We start from the raw sequence: 17,161 nt of genomic DNA, 5'->3' as shown, positions 1-17,161 counted from the left end.
CATATTATCTATATAAAGGTGTTTTATTGTGGTATTTATATTGATGTGTATAAGGTTCCTTGATCAAATTCAGCTCCTCTATTACTTTCTTCTCAGTATCTTTTCCCCATATATAGATATAATGCATCATTCTCCTTTATTGACGTTTTATTCTGCTTCCCTATTCAGGCCACTTCTCCAAATCTCCTGTTTACATTCAGTTATTATTAATAGTGTTATTATTTAGGTATAGATTCTGCATATGTGATAAAAATGCAACATTTGACTTTCTGAGCCTATTTAACATGATGACCTCCAGTTCCATTCCTTTGTCTGCACGTAATTTCGTTCCTCTGTATGGCTGAATAATATTCAATTGAATGTATGGGACAGGGGCTGGGGATATGGCCTAGTGGCAAAAGTGCTTGCCTCGTATACATGAGGCCCTTGGTTCGATTCCCCAGCACCACATATACAGAAAACGGCCAGAAGTGGCGCTGTGGCTCAAGTGGCAGAGTGCTAGCCTTGAGCAAAAAGAAGCCAGGGACTGTGCTCAGGCCCTGAGTCCAAGCCCCAGAACTGGCCAAAAAAAAAAAAAAAAAAGAATATATGGGACAATTTCTTGATTGATTGATTGATGGGCAACCAAATGGTTTCCATAGTTCGATTATTGTGCATAGTGCCACAATAACCATGGGTCTGCAGTTATCACTATGGTAGGATGATTTCTATTCCTTCTATACTAGGGAGTACTATAGCAGGATCATATGGAACTTCTTTAAGGAACTTCTAACCTGAGTATCTTTTTGTTCATCCTCTTTATTGCTAGGAGAGCTTATTGAAATTCTCATATTGGAGAGTCAAAAGACCACAGAAAAGTAGACATCAGCCTTACTTTGAACAGTGACTTTGTGCTTCAAAGAGGAACCCTGAATCTATGCACATTCTTTCTGTCTTTTTCTTCTTCTCTCCCTGCCCATTTTGTTGTATTTAAATTGCAGTCCACTCAAAATTGGTGTATACATGATGTGGAGGCTGTAGCCATCTCAGTTCTGCTACCCTATGAAATTCTACCTGCATTCTCAAGCCTAGATCCATCCTCCTCTAACCCAAGAACATTCAGTATCTTTGTGAGTCTACTGGGCACTGCAGAGCTTTTTTGGCTTTTGTTCTAGTACTAGGGCTTGAACTCAGGGTCTCATGCTCTTGCATAGCTTTCACTCTCAAGGCTAATATTTTACCACTCAAGCCATACCTCCACTTCCAGCTTATTTTTCTGATTAATTAGAGATAAAACTCTGCTTGACCTTTCTGCCTGGACTGTATTCAAACTATGTTTCTTAGATTTCAGTCTCCCAAGGAACTAAAATTACAGATATGAGCCATCAGCACCTGGCAAGGCTACTTTTTAGTAGCCTTAAAATATATTATTTGAGCATGCCCTCTCCCCATACTCTCACTACCAACTCCACTCTCAACTCAAGGCAGATGGAGAAGTAGAAATGTCTGGAGTGGGTGAACTGAATCCAGGATTTTACTTTCTTACACATAGAGCAGTAAGTTGGGAAATTGCAGTAAATTGGGAAAACTTTTATCAAATATTCACTTAATGTTTCTTAATTATTTTATGTAAGACATCATTCTAGCTGAAGGCTATGTCCTAGCCAGGGGAGGAGAGTTGATCCAGAGGAAGGAAATTACAGTGTGTTAGAAAGTAAATTGGGATGGCAGAAATAAAGCCTTTTTAAAGAGTTGGGCCACAAGGAGGAAGTGGATCATGCTTGTAAAAACGGTATGCAGGAGCCAGGCATTGGTACTCAGGAGGTTGAGATGTGAGGATCACGATTGGAAGCCAGTTGGAACAGTAAAGTCCATGAGACTCTTATCCCCAGTTAAGCACTGAAACATGTGGAAATGGAGCTGAATCTCAAGTGGTAGAGCACTAGCTTTGAGCCACAATGTTCAGGGGCCTGAGGCTTGAACTCAGGGCCAGCAAAAAACTAACAATAATGATAGCTAAGTAGATGAAAAGAAATCTGCAGATTTCTGGGGGGAAATGCACTCTTGGCAGAATGAGTAGCCATGTGCAAATGTGAGATGAGAAAATAACATGAGGTCAGGCCAAAGGAGATGGCTGGAATTTGACAGGACAGGGACCCTGAATTTCAAGGGCACCTTGAAGGCCTCTTATGAAACGTGGCCTTGAAATTGAGAAAGATTTATTGAAGAGCCCGAGATGAGTATCTTGATGCTATTCTGAAAGTTGCTGTTGGAAAATAGTCTTTGAGAATTCCATATGAAAATGTGGGTGATGAGACAATGAAGAAGTTTCCCCTTGTAAGAGGAGGAAGGAGGGGGAGAGAGAAAAGACACTGGAAGAGAGAAAAAGACAGATATGGACAGAGAGAAACAGAGACAGAGAGAGATAGAAGGAGGAAAGGAGGATAGCTTCAAGGATGTGGTAGCCCCTGGAAAAGATTCTGGATGATCTTTAAGTAGAGGCAGCAAAACGCACTCTTGGACTCATGCATTGGCCTGTAACAGAATGAGGGAGTCCAGGCAGATTCTGCGGTTCAGGTCATAGCAGGAGATAGGATAGATATGTGACCGTGTGAGCCAGAGAAGGATGTGGGCAGAAGGTAGGGATATCATATTGACTTTGTACACATCACATTTGCACAGCTGAGTCTTCTCCATCCCATCCTTCCTCCCCCAGCATAAGGGCAAGGTGCAGCTTGGAGAAGAGGCAGCTGTGAAGGTCAGGGCATCCCTTGAGATGCCACACTTCTGCCAGATGTTGTCTTCACTCTTCCTCAGCCTTTCTTTGGCCAGGGAAATAGTCTTTTGCACAAACCCAAAGCATCCAGACATTCACCTTACCTCACATCAACTCTTCAGTGCCACTTTTCTAGATTCAAATGACCTCTACTACAAAGTGAAGGAGGTGGGGGTACAGGATGGTCCTCACACCTGAAATTATACTGAACTATCAGTACTTGGCACAGAGGGCAGAGCAGTGCTGATGGCATCTGAGACAGTGTAGCTGGCTTCTACTCAAAGGAATCAAGGGTTCTTGGCTTGGCTGTGGCAGGACCACTTCCTTTCATTCAGATCAACTTCTGGGTCTCCTTCCAGCATCAAAGTAGCTGAGCATCATGAGAAGGCCATCTTCCTTAGGGACTGGAGACAGATTTCTTTCTTCTGTCACTCTTCTTGTAGTCCCAATGCAATCAGCAGCAACAGATCTCATTCCCAGATTTTGCTAATTTGTGATTTCCATGTTGTCCCTTCGAGATTTTCATTCATTAATGCCAACTCCCCTATTTGCTGCTCCCTCCACCTACTTGAGAAAAGTATGGACTGCCTTGCTTCAACATTCAGTTTTATTGGTGTTTTCTTGACTCTCTCTTCCTCCTTCCATCCTTCCCTTCTTTTTTTCTACCCTTCCCTCTCATCTGTCATTCCCTCATGACCTTGGCTTACTTCACTATGATGGCAATCATGGTCCATTGGTTCTGGACTGTTTCATTGCGCATTCTATCTTGTATCTCATATTCCTGAGCAATGACTAACTGAGCTCCTATTTCAAAATGCAATAATAAGGCAAGCAGCTTCTCCCAGCTCCTGGGAGCAAATGAAGTAGAGTAGGCCATGGGTCAGGGGACTGGCAGGTTCCCCAACAGATAAATAATGTGTTACATACGGAATGGATGATTTGAAGGAAAAATTAGGCCCTCCATTTTACAGAAAGGGAAATGGAGGTTCATACAAGAGCAAAGGCTTGCTTGTGGTACCCCCAACAAGGGACAAATTTGTAGGAAGCTTGCTCTCAACATACCCTAGTTTTCTCCTCTGTTTCCCCTGCTAGGGCCAACAGAAAAGAGGAAGAAAAGAGCATTTCAGTGTGAAGGAGTAAATTTGTCCATTATATGCTGAAGAAGAGAAGGGAAACAAAGAAGAGACTATATTCAGAGGAGACAAACTGGAAGAACACAGCCCCACAAGAGAGGAACAGGACAGCTGAAAAGTATGGAAGAAGCTTCATGTGAGAGAAAGCTAGGAAAGAGTTTGCAGCTCCATTGTCCACCACAAGGTTTGCCTATGCCTGGTAGTCTCCACCACAGAATGGATCCCATATAAATGATCATATGAGTATGTATGTTTGCATACATTTGTTTTGTGTAAATGTACATATAAACATATACATATGTTTATATATTTTGTGGTGTACCTTTACATCAATAGGGTGTAAAGGTCCCTTTTCTCCTACCTCCTCAAAAATGTTTGTTCTAATTATGTTCTTGATGAACATTCTAATTGGAATTAAATGAAATCTCAATACTGAGTTGTTTTCTTTTTCAGTACCACTTGAATCAAAGCTCTAATTCAATCAAGCACTTAGGTTGTTAATTGAAGATAAGTATCTCATGTGTTTTTCTGTCTGGGTTGACTTTGGCCCTAATACACAGATCTCAACCTCCCAAGTCTCTGGGATTACAGGAGTGAACTACTGGTGTCAGGATCAATTCTGTTGTGACTTGCATTTCCTTTATGGAAAGGAATTTTATTCTTTGTGTGTGTGTGTGTGTGTGTGTGTGTGTGTGTATGTGTGTTTATATATGTATAAAACACTTGCCATAGTGGCAGTGCTTGAGAGGATTTGACAGGGAAAGGAAATAAAGAATATTAGAAGGTGAACCATACCAAATTCTCATCTGTGAATATGTTACAAAAATGACTGCAGTAAAGGGATTTGGCATAGTGACAAAAATAATGTTAGTGTTAAATGAACTCCATGTTCTGAAAACGAGTGTTATATCACTGTTGTAATTACTTTCAACATGCCATGTGAAACAGTAGCTTCTTCTGTTGATGATACTCTTGTATCCCCTCCCTGTGGTTGTCTCTGCGCTATCAGTGTATCTCATCTGAGTACTGTATATACTGGTATTAGAACTAGGGAAGTGAAAGGGAATATCAAAATCGTGAGACAACGGATAAAAAGACAAACGACTCCAAAAGCAATACTTGCAAAACCATTTGGTGTAAACTAGTTGAACAACTCATGGGGGTATAGGGAAAGGGGGAGGGGGAGGAGGGAATGAGGGAGGAGGTAACAAATAGTACAAGAAATGTACCCACGGCCTTACATATGAAACTGTAACCCCTCTGTACATCACTTTGACAATAAATAGCAACTATTTAAAAAGAAAAAGAATGTTAGTGTTGGCAGTGGAGCATACTTCTTTTTTACATTTTTTTTGCCAGTCCTGGGGCTTGAACTCAGGGCCTGAGCACTGTCCTTGGCTTCTTTTTGCTCAAGGCTAGCACTCTACCATATGGGACACAGCGCCACTTCCAGATTTTTCTATTTATGTGGTGCTGAGGAATTGAAACCAGGGCTTCATGCATGCTAGGCAAACACTCTACTGCTAAGCCACATTCCCAGCCCCTTAATCTTTTTTTGTTTTGAGTGAGTCTTGCTGTGTCACATAGGCTGGCCTTGACCTCATGATCTTCTGAAGTAAGCTTGTTATTTTACACGATCATATTCCATGCAAAATGATGTTTGTTGTGAACATAGTATGTATTTCTAAAGCACACATTTATAAAACTTTCTGGAAAATATTAGTTCGTGGTTAAGAGAGTTATACTGCAAGATAAAGTGTTATTCTATATTCTTCTAACTTTGATAGTCTAATGCACAGTTTGCATTCTAAATGGATATATCCTCCCATGATACCTTTACAGGCTCTAGATTTGTTAAGATATTCATTCTCTGTATCAGGACATTTCAACACTCACCCTTACCTTTTAGCAGTACCAGTTGGCCAGTGCCATAGCAGGACTATAAAACAAAAACTTCACCAACTTAACAAGTACAACATTTAATATAAATTGGGGAAATGATGCGGCCTAGGCTGTCACATCAATGAAATAAAAGTATTCTGGATAGAGTGGTAAGAAATATCATACACAAGAATCCCAAGAACATTGTTTGATGAGTGTGTGGTGAGAAAGAATGGGTGCCAGGGTTTTCTAAATGTCAAAACCTGTCCCTAGAAAACTTCCTTGTTCCCTGAAATTTTGTAGTTTATAATGCTTGAGTCTTTACTAGACTGTGAACACAAGACAATAGTCCCAACACCTTATGTATCAGAAGGCTCCATGGAGACATGGAGCAAGTGAGCACACTTTATGGTCACACACAGAAAATAAGATTTGATGAAGAAGGAAAAATTTATTATGATGAGGGATTGCACATGTTCATTTTTCCAGGCAATGTTAGAGACACATTGTTATCGTTTCCTTTTCTTTACCTGCTATTTCTTGATACATGATGCACACATCCATCTCTTGCACTTATCAACTCCTTCTTCCTTACCTCTTAGCTGGAACTCCAGGGGCTGTTGCATCTCTCTTGAGCCAGTGTGGGTCCTGTCAGCTTGTGATGACTCTCATAGACATGGTCCATTCTTGCATTGAAGGATTCTTAGAAATAGGATCCTGAACGAAGGCAAAGTTAATAATATATTCATACAGAGCACTAAATAACTCCTAAGTTACTTTCAACACCCTACTGTATCCTCCTCCTCCTCCTCTTCCTCCTTTATTGTCAAAGTGAAGTACAGAGGGGTTACAGTTTCACATGTAAGGCAAGTATATTACTTATCCAACTTGTTACCTCCTCCCTCATTTTACCATCTCCCCTATTCCAAAACCCTCCCCCCACCATGAGTTGCATGGTTAGTTTACACCAGTTGGTTTTGGAAGTATTGCTTTTTCAATAGTTTGTCTTTTTATCTTTTGTCTCTCATTTTTGGTATTCCCTTTCCTTGCCCTTGTTCCAATACATTATCAGGGGTACTAAGATCAGTTACAGTAATAGCAGGAGTAAAACCACAGGAAGGGAATATGAGAGAAGAAAAGTTACAGTCTCATTAGATATGTTGAAATTAACTACAGCAATGATATACCACTTATTTCTATAACATGGAGTTCATTTCACTTAGCAATTATCTTATGCATTCATATGGGCATTGCTATTGAGCTGTTGTGTTCTTCTGCTCTCTTTCTTGTGTAGTTGATTCTATAGACTTCATTCATTTCATGATAATTTTACAAAAGTAATGAGTAACTTTTTTCACCTTTGGTCTCCTCTGAAAAAAGTTACTGGCAAATATTGGGTATATTATTTTCATTTACACTGGATGTGAGAACTCTGTTTTTAAGAAGAAAACATGGACAATAGGTCTGAGAACACAAAAGTGGCCATGCATGCCACACCAGAATGCAGTCCTGGATCAACCTGTCATTCATGAAACTCAGTGAACACTTGTTCTCAGCTTTGGATGCTCACATCAGCCTAGTGCTCCTAATTAAATATTTTTACATGAAACAAACCTTCTCCTGATGACACATTTATGTATTCGAGCACTCCGACAAAATTGTGAGTTGTATTTTTTTTTCATTTTTTGGTGATGGCACTGGTACATGAACTCAGGGATTTGGTGCTGTTCTTTAGCTTTGTTGCTCCAGGCTGGCACTCTCCCACTTGAGTCACAATCCTCAGACCTGTTCCTGAATAACTAAGATTAGAAGGAGAAACCAGCACTCGGATAACTTATAAATACATTTCCTAGGTGTTATAATGTACATACACTTAATTATACCAAATACCAGTCTGTATATGGTACGTCAAGTAGTTATAAAATAATTTTAATGCATATGATAAAAGACAAAGGACTTAGATGTTGAAGTCTGGTTTCATATCTAAATTTTCCATCAAGAAGGTATTAGAAAGCACTGCCAGATAACTGAAATTACCATGACAACCCATTCTGGATGTCTCTGGTCCAGGATGAGGTTTTGTTTCCATGAGTGCTTCCTGATAAGTCCGAGTAGCTTTTCTATTCATGACATCAGTGGCCCTGTGGTGGCTGTGGTCCCATAGTGAGATCTTGGTGTAACCAAGCACAACTCAGCCATAGAGTGTCCACATTACAGTGATGCCCACAATTGCCCCCAGGACCCTCTCATGTCCCAGATGTGGAAGGCCAGAGGTATCAGGAGGAGAACTTTGAAACATTCAATCCTGGCAGGTTACAGCTAGCATTAGGCCTAGACCAGGTTGTTCCTTGGAATATGCCTTTCTGCATGTGGACAGGTAAGGGAGGGCAGCCTGGGGTGGGCTCTGCTTCTTCTTGGAAATCTCAGGTCTTAGTGCTGGTCAAGAGGGTTTGAAATGGGCTGGGGATATAGCCTAGTGGCAAGAGTGCCTGCCTCGGATACACGAGGCCCTGGGTTCGATTCCCCAGCACCACATATACAGAAAACGGCCAGAAGCGGCGCTGTGGCTCAAGTGGCAGAGTGCCAGCCTTGAGCGGGAAGAAGCCAGGGACGGTGCTAGGGCCCTGAGTCCAAGGCCCAGGACTGGCCAAAAAAAAAAAAAAAAAAGAGGGTTTGAAATGGTCTGCAATCCTCCATTTTTCTTCGCTACTACAAGCTCATTTTTTATGGCTTAAGGAAGGAAGAATTCTGGTACTTTCTTTTTCTCCCTTAAAGGTTTGCACTGAGGTGGCTTCCAGTGAGTGGCTCATAACCTAGGTACTCAATAATTTGAGATCTGAGGATTTTGGTGCAAAGCCAGCCTGGACAGGAAAGTCCATGTGACTCAGCATTAATAAGCTACCAAAAAGCCAGGAGTGGAGCTACATGTGGCTCAAGTGGTAGAACACAAGCCTGAAGCCAAAAGAGCTCAGAGAAAGTACCTCAGTCTTATTTCAACCACCAAGATTCATACACACACATACACACACACACACACACACACATCTTCATAATTTTATAATAAGAACAAACACACTCGTAGACATACACGATGCTCTGAGTTTGCAGTAAGCAGCACAAAGAGATAACCCAGAAGCTTGGATTACTAAGGCATAGGTCTGAATACTGAAGGATTTGAGGACAGTTGCAAAACAGCCTGGTTTTTTAGAAAAGTCCACTAATCCCAAACCACAGACAGGCCATGTCCACCTTCACATAGCCTCTCCTCAAGGCTCCAGTGCTCCGTGTAGAGACCCTTGTTAATGTAAGATGCACTAGTCCTCATGGGATAAGAAACACATGACAAGACCAAAGAGTGCTTCAGAGATGGGTCAGAAGAAAATATTCATATATCTGAAATATTGGATGACTATGGAGTGAGTAGCTTCTGATCCATCTCTGATCACTGATGTGCAGATACAGGCCCAACTTCTCCTGTTTACCTCACCTGTCTCCTCACCTGTCCAGTGGTCATAATTATACTTCAGTATGCCATGGATACTCCTTACCAGAGAGGAAATGGAACCATGAAAGAGTAGACTTGAATTATGAGGAGGAGAAGTCGGTCAGAATCATTGGGGAAAAACTGAATAGGGATAACTGAGGAACAATCAACAGACCTGAAAAGTGCTCAAGGCAGCTGAGCAGGGGGAATTGCAACCAGTACCTGGTGAGGTTGTCTCTGTTGTGTATTGGTCTAGCCATTGCTGTTACCATATCCTTCTGGTAGGTCCTTAACCCTGCTCATGGGGAACCTCAATATTAGCTTCAGTGAGGTTGTGCTGTAATGTGTTTTTGTGGCCTGAATGCCATGAGCCATCATCCCAGCAACCACCAGGTTAGCAGTTGTACAGTGTATCTAGCAGTGACTCACAGGGTCTGAGAGTATTTTCAGTATAGGACATTGTGTATTGCCATCATTTTTTATTCAGTTGTTCTAACAAGTGGTTCTATACTGTTACAAAATTCCATTTATATCAACCTCAACTTGCTGAAGTGAGCGTTCTGGTAAACCATAATAATTTTGTATAGAGTAATGTGTATTCCACATATGTTCCTATGTGTTATAGCTAAAACCCACCAACAAAGAAACATCATCTGAAAAGACTCATAAAACAATTTCATATTTAATTTGCCTATGAGATGGAGTAATAGGAGCTTCCCATACAACAGAAAATAAAATAATTCAGTTATTTTAAATGGTATATTATAAAAGTCTTCCATACATCTCCCAGTCATAAGAGAAATGCCTGTCTTGACAGATTTAATCATTCACAGAAATTGTTGAATGGGTCCTCACAATACAAACTTAGGTGTAATTAACCAGAGCAGCAATTCTAATAACATTTGTCAGAACTTTCATTAACAATGATTAATCTCTGCCCCTGATCTCCAGGGATGTCTCTCTCTTTTCTCCCTGATGTCTTTCTCTTCTGATCTGTCTCAGGAGTACAAGCATTACTTGATGTTTAACTACAATAGGCAAAGCAATCGGCATAGGATGATACCTAATGGTAAGATATCTCAAAGGAAGATATCAAAAGCAAACAATTCCATACAAAAATGAATTCCACCATCAGAGTAGAAAAAGAGAAGGTGGGGCTTCAACACCCATGGTGCATCCATCCTGCTCTACTCTTGGAAGGTAGGTCACAGGATTTTCATATTTAGTAGTGCAATCAAAGATTTATGAAGACCATCAGGAGTGAATAGCTTTATTCCTGAGGAGTGAGAAAAGTCCTAGCATGCATGACAGGAGAGGCAGAAAGAAAGATGGAAACAAAGGATTGGAGCAACACTTCAAAAGCAACATTTTAAAAATGATTTTGTCACAGTGGGTACTTTTAGACACATCAATTCTTAGTGGCAAGGTAGGTCTGTTTTGTGAATTTCCTGCAAATGGCAGAAAGGTTGGGTGGGAGCAGAGAAAGATGCTGTGCACATCTGTCTCAGTCTTAGGAAATCCAGAAGTGTCCATTGTGTATGCAGGCAGGAAAAAAGCTGAAGGTCTATGAGGGCTTGACTCAGTGCTTGGGGCCATTTCTAAGCATCATTCTTTTTTTTTTTTTTTGGTCTTATAACTTTATTCACACAATGATTATTCTAGGCATCATTATAAGTTATGGCTGTGCATGCCCAGCCCTGGGCTTTTCCATTTTGCGCATGTGCAGGATTTGTGCCCAGCCCATACCATGTGTGCTCCTTACTACGCATGCGTTTGAGTGAGCCTTGGCATGTGCAGCTGTACACTGGGAGGTGGTGAGTGTGTTCGTTCGGTAATCGCCTTAACTGTGATAAAAAAAAAAAGTTCAGGTAAGGCATCAGAGCAGTCATGGCTTCAGTTTAAGCCAATGTGACTGTGTGTGGGGGGGGTGGGGGGGTGGACAGAGGGCTTCGGACAGGTATGTCGTATGGTCTGTGGCCTTGAAGATGGACAAGTCTCGAGGTTGCCATCCGTCCTTGACAGATGGCACTGTCACATGGGCCTTTGTCATGGTGGCCGTTGGGAATGGGCAGCACGAGAGGGGCGGGCAGGAAGGTGAGGTGGGAGGGACTCCCTGAACCACAGGGACGAGTTGGGACCTGGTGAGCACCACTGGAGCAGGGTGGATGGGGAGGGTCCACTGCTGTGTGAATCCACTTGTGCCGTCTGCGGTGAACAGCAATGAAAGATCAGGTCGGAGACCCCCACATGCAATAGCAGCTATTTTGGGGGCTGAGGGCCGGAAGGATCTGGTTTTGAGGCCATGCTGTGGTGAAGTGGCCAGGAAGGAGGGGAGGAGTAGAGTGAGAGTTGAAACTTTGAGGTGTGTAGGAGGTGCTCATTGAATCTCGGGGTGTGATGCCCACAGGACAGGGGGAAAATCTTAACTGGGAGGGGGAGGACAGGCAGGGACCAGAGGGTGGCCAGGAAAATGCTTGCTGATCTGGAGGCAGTGGAATCTGTTCAGCACCTAGTTAGGTCCTGGGTAAAGGGAGGGTCTCCCACTCTCAACTGTGGGAAGTGAATAGTAATGAAGGATAGGTGTTCATGGTCAGAGTGGAGGGATTTTGTCTCTGAGACCACTTCTGAGTGAGGCAATTGCCGTAGGTTGGGCGAGGAAGGAATAATGTGAGAGAGACCAGTATTTAGCTGCTGCAGAGTCTAGGAGGGTTTGTCTGTGAAGACCACAGGACAGATACTAGAAGCTTCCATGGCTATCTGCATGGAGGGCAGGGTGCAGAATTGTTAATTTTCCTGGTAATCTTTATTCAATGGGATCAGATCATCCGGAAGTAAGGGCAGGAGGGGGGTTGGGGGGGAAGAGGCACCACTGCTCTTTGGATCATCCTCTCCCCTATGCGGTTAGCAATACTGAAAAATAGATACCAGCCTGGTGTGAGACTCTCATGACTATAGTCTTAACTACTCAGGATCCGAGGACCCTGGTTTGAAACCAGCCTGGGCAGGAAAGTCCACAAAACCTTTATCCCCAGAAATCTGGAGTAGAGCTGTGGCTCAAGTGTTAGATTGCCAATGTAAGCAAAAAACTTAAAACTTAGGGACAATCTCTAGGCACTGATTTCAAGCCCAGTGAAATCATAATAAAAAAGGGAGGCTGCGATGTCTAATGGGGTGCTGAGATGGTAAGGAATGCCTTTCAGACTACCCTACAGTGAGGTGTTGTTGACGGTGTTAATAAGAGGTTGGGTGAGCTTTTGGAGTTGTGCTGGAGACACTCACTGAGATCCAGCTGTGGGTGCCTGTGATGCAACAGGGAGAGCCAAACACAGGCAGGTAGTGGGATGGGGTGGGGCAGCTGGTGAGGAAAATGCCTGGAATGCAGGGTCTGTTCTGCACCAGTCAGGGTTGCTGGGCAGGGGATGGTAGAGGTTCCCACTGCTCTGTGAATCAACTCCCCTAGGCCTTGAGCAGTAATAAAAAGCTTTCAGGTGTTTGGACTCATCACTGCCTGGGAGGCTGAAAGTGGAATGATCACATTTTTAGGAGAGACTGGGCAAGAAAGTTAGCAGGATTGTATCATGGAAACAACAGTCAAAAAGTGGACTAAAGATGTGGCTCAATTGGTAGAATATTCACCTAGAAAATAAGAGACTGAAAGTTCAAAATTCCAGGCCAGAAAAATAATATATGTTCTGATAAACTGGGCAGCCTAGTACTACAGAGGGAGGAATGGAGGATCTTTAATATCCAAGAAGCCATGTGTGTGGTAAAGGGGCCTAGCTAAAAGGAATGTAATTAAAGTAGTACTAGCTCTAGATTGATGTTTCTTTTTTGTTGCTGTTTTCCTTCATGCCTCCCTTATAGCACACTAAATCTTGTTGATAAAATCAGAGGTCTTTATCTGTTAAGGCTATAAAGAAAATTTTACAAATAATAGATTTACTGGTAAAATTAAATTGTCAGCATCTTTAAGCAAGAGAAACAGGAATAAGGCAAAAAATGTTTGCCATGTGACTTCTGGGTATTTCGTGCCTATTTGAAATGAGTTTACCTCACCATATATATACATATTTTGATTGGAAAGTGTGCATGTTTACAATTGAGCTATGACATATTGTCATACCTCCACAATTTATAAAGTTTGCAAGTCAGCCTTTCACCACAGACATAGCCACATATAATAATATAGTCCATGAGATTCATTCTCCTCATATTAATTTCATATTTCAGAGTGAAGTATGGGTCATATAAAGAAATCTAAACGACGAAGGCGTAGAGTTCACCAAACACCTTATAGTAAGACCAGACCTGAGATGGTGAGTATCTTAACAGTGCAGAACTTTAGTCATAGAAATTGCTGTTTAAATATAATCTTGAATAGTTGTTAGGTATAAAAGTGCTTAAGTGCAGTGCTAGTGAATAACATCTGAGTCTAATGAGCCTAGAAGATGATATTTTGGTGATGCTTTTGAATATCTGTTTTCCAATGGTATGTTCTATGATGCCCTGTCATGCCATTATAGAGGAGTTGGCACCTAATGATATTAGTGTAGATGAAAATAGCTGCAAAGTCCTTGTGGCCTGCTATTGGGAGTAGCATGTCTGGGAGAAGAGTAATGTTTCTGTGAACACATACACACACATGCTGATGTTCAAAACATTTTCATCTTATATGTGATTAGATCTACTTATGTGTTATTTGTGGATATTACATATCTGTGATCTATAAAATGCTTAGATCTGTGACATACATATATTTTTATATTATTGATAGACATTATTAAAACTGCACATGCTCCCACTCCTAGGCTCAGCAAGTTACTGAGGAAAACCCTCAACAAGTGAATCCATTGGCTGAGCTTTCTAATAGTATGTCTAAGATGGAGATGAAAGATGAAGGAGTGTTCAAGAGTCCAGGTAAATTCTGGGAAAGATGCTTACTGTGGAGAAAGGGTATGCATCCTGATTTATGGAATACAAGGGAAATGTACAAATAGCATGTTAGATCGGGGTCTGAAATGCTGCTGAAAATTGACTGGGTTGTGGATGTGTCTATCATTTTATGCCCTGCTATTCTCTTATATAATAATGCATTGTGTATTTTTCCTCAAGATATATTTAATGAGTTTTGTAAACACAGTTCTTTTTTGAACACTGCTGAAATAAGCCTCTGGTGACTAGGGAACTTGGTTTAATTTGTCAATGTACATAACGTAAAGAGCCAATCTCCCATTTCATTAGAATGGTGTTTTGGGGGCCTTCCTAATGTTTGCATTAAAATTATAACACAAATATTCAGAGTTCTAAGCCAATCTAGCTTGTTGTTTAGAAAAACCTTGGTTGCACAGATGTGAAATCTATCTAATAAGTGTTTGAACTCAGACTCAGACATTGTGTCTTAGAAAGCAGCAGTAGACAGAAAACAGATATTTCTTTCCAAAATTTGTGTTCTTCCTACACGTATGTTTAACAGTGACAGTTAAATTACTTTCCTTAAGATATTTGAAAATCAGGGGTCTGTACCATAAAATAGTTCTGTGTCGGAGGAGGTAACAAGTTATATAAGAAATCTACCCACTGCCTTACATATGAAACTGTAACCCCTCTATACATCACTTCAACAATAAATAAATAATTAAAAAAATAGTTCTGTGTGGCACACAATTGACTTTTCGCAATGGAAGGGTATAAAAATGCCAGAAAATTTTGTTCAATCTTTAGTTTCCATTACTTCATTGGCTTCACAGTTTTGTATACCAATATTTTTTCAAAACTTGTTGATTTGGGTTTTTATCTTGTTTGATTTCTTCAGTTCAGGAGATTTACTGCAAGGTTTCTTGTTACCTACTCAGGTGCCCTGCCACTTGAGTCATATTTCCTTCCAGCCATTTTTTATTTTGTGATTTTTAAAATGCTACCTAGCTTTTCTCTCAGGACATTCTGGACCAGGATCCTATTTATTTCACCTGTATAGCTACGCTGACAGGCCCATACCACTCTGGCCAGATTTTTGTTGGTTGAGACAGGGTCTCATGAACTTTTACTGGAGCTGGTTCGAAACTGTGATCCTCCCTACATCAGCCTCTTGGTTAGTTAGGATTTCAAGCATAAAGTACTCATATAGTAATTTGTCAGGTAGCTGTTTTCATAAACTGCTAGAGTAGATTTTTTAAGGAAACTAACTTCATATTTAGAAAACTAAAGGTAAATAAGCTAAGCTCACCAGTTCTTCAATATGCAGTATTTGAAAGGAAAATCTTTGGGTGCCAAAGCAATGCATAAGGCAACTACTTCCTTTTGAAAATTTTTCTAGTGTATGTTTAACTATTAATTCCACTAATTTCTTTAAATATCACTTTCTTTATTCTACCCATAAGAAAATAATTTGGTTAGTATTTTTCATGCTTTGCCTATACACTGGATGTTTTCATGGGAAATTGAATGATAGGCTTTTATGGTCTTGGATGAGAAATATTCTTATTTTTATATTTGTGAATCATAATTTGAGACTTAAAATAACAAATGTTTTACTTCTTAGGGCTTGGCCTGGCTAATGATCAGAAGGAGGAACTGGCTCCTAACAAGTCAGAGGGTAAGTGCAGACAATGTCCTGATATATAGAAAGAGATTGTAGGCCTGCCCACCACCACGAAGGTAAATCATTATTCTTTTATTCATGTACTGGTAAAATTACTACTGTTTTTCTCTCTGAAGTCACATGTCTAGGTTCTCTGAAAGATAGTTCCAAACCCCAATGTCTGTCTTGGACTGCTTGAGGTAGAAACACATTGAGCCAAACTTATATTAAACTGGGAGAAATAAAAACTTTATACTTTTTAGTATTTTCAAATACCTATGAAAGGGGCTGCTTTTCACAAATACATATTTGTAAAATATACTAGCTTACATTTTGATAGTTCCCTAACAAAAATTTCTTGAAACTCTTGTGGCCTTACAGTTTCTAAGGCAAATTGGGATGGTTTTAAGCAGGTGAAGAAGCATTGCTCTATAGTAATTCAGGCTGTTGATGAAAATGAGAACCAATCATTATCTTGTTTAAAATCCCTACATGAGTGCTAAAGTGCCCATAGAAATACTTTCTACTCCTCTATATTAGAAATTTAGAAAGATAGCACTATTGCTTGTACATACTTCACTTAGGTAATTCCAGTTGTCATATTGCATTTATTTCTTATATTTAGATTATTATTTTATGTAAAATATCCAAATAATTGTTGTTAATATGTTCTTTTTTTAGTTGTTTCATGATTAAATTTCTATCAAAGTATGCTCTATTCTACTTTTGTACTCAAATTTCCCCTCTAGTCAGCCCATTTAATCTTTCCTGAGTGGTGCGTATCCTACATTTCCTTATATATCTGGTGACATTATTGTTTTAGGGTACCATGAGGGTGTGTGAAAGTTCACCTTCATATTCTCTCCAGGAACTTTATCCATGTGAATCGAATGGTCTACCTTAAGGTTCTGGCTCTGTTCCTTAAGAAAATCCATTGTTCACCTCAGTGTACCTTTACCATTTTCTTGGTAAAGTTCTACTGATTAATATCACCAACTGCTATTTTTTTCTTATAGGTGAAGAGAAACCAAAGCAGTAATTGAATATAAGCTGCAACCAAGCCTTTCTGTCAAACACTTCATGGAGAAATTACTTTTACAATAAAATTTTACTGTTTTCTGCATCAAATTCTTAGAGTACATTATCGACTTTATTTCTAAGGTTTAATACTATTGAAAAGTATATGTCTGGAAATTTTATTTCAGTGTAGTTTTGTAATGAAAACATCTGAAGATATATTTACTTGAACAACTTATTGAATATATTTCCTATTTCCAGCATATTATCTCTAGGTTCCCACTTCTTTTTTAATCTACCTATTGAATATTGAA

This window comes from Perognathus longimembris, chromosome 28 (genome assembly GCF_023159225.1).
Source record: "Perognathus longimembris pacificus isolate PPM17 chromosome 28, ASM2315922v1, whole genome shotgun sequence".
In the NCBI taxonomy this organism is placed as follows: Eukaryota; Metazoa; Chordata; class Mammalia; order Rodentia; family Heteromyidae; genus Perognathus; species Perognathus longimembris.
This window is presented reverse-complemented; position numbering follows the sequence as displayed.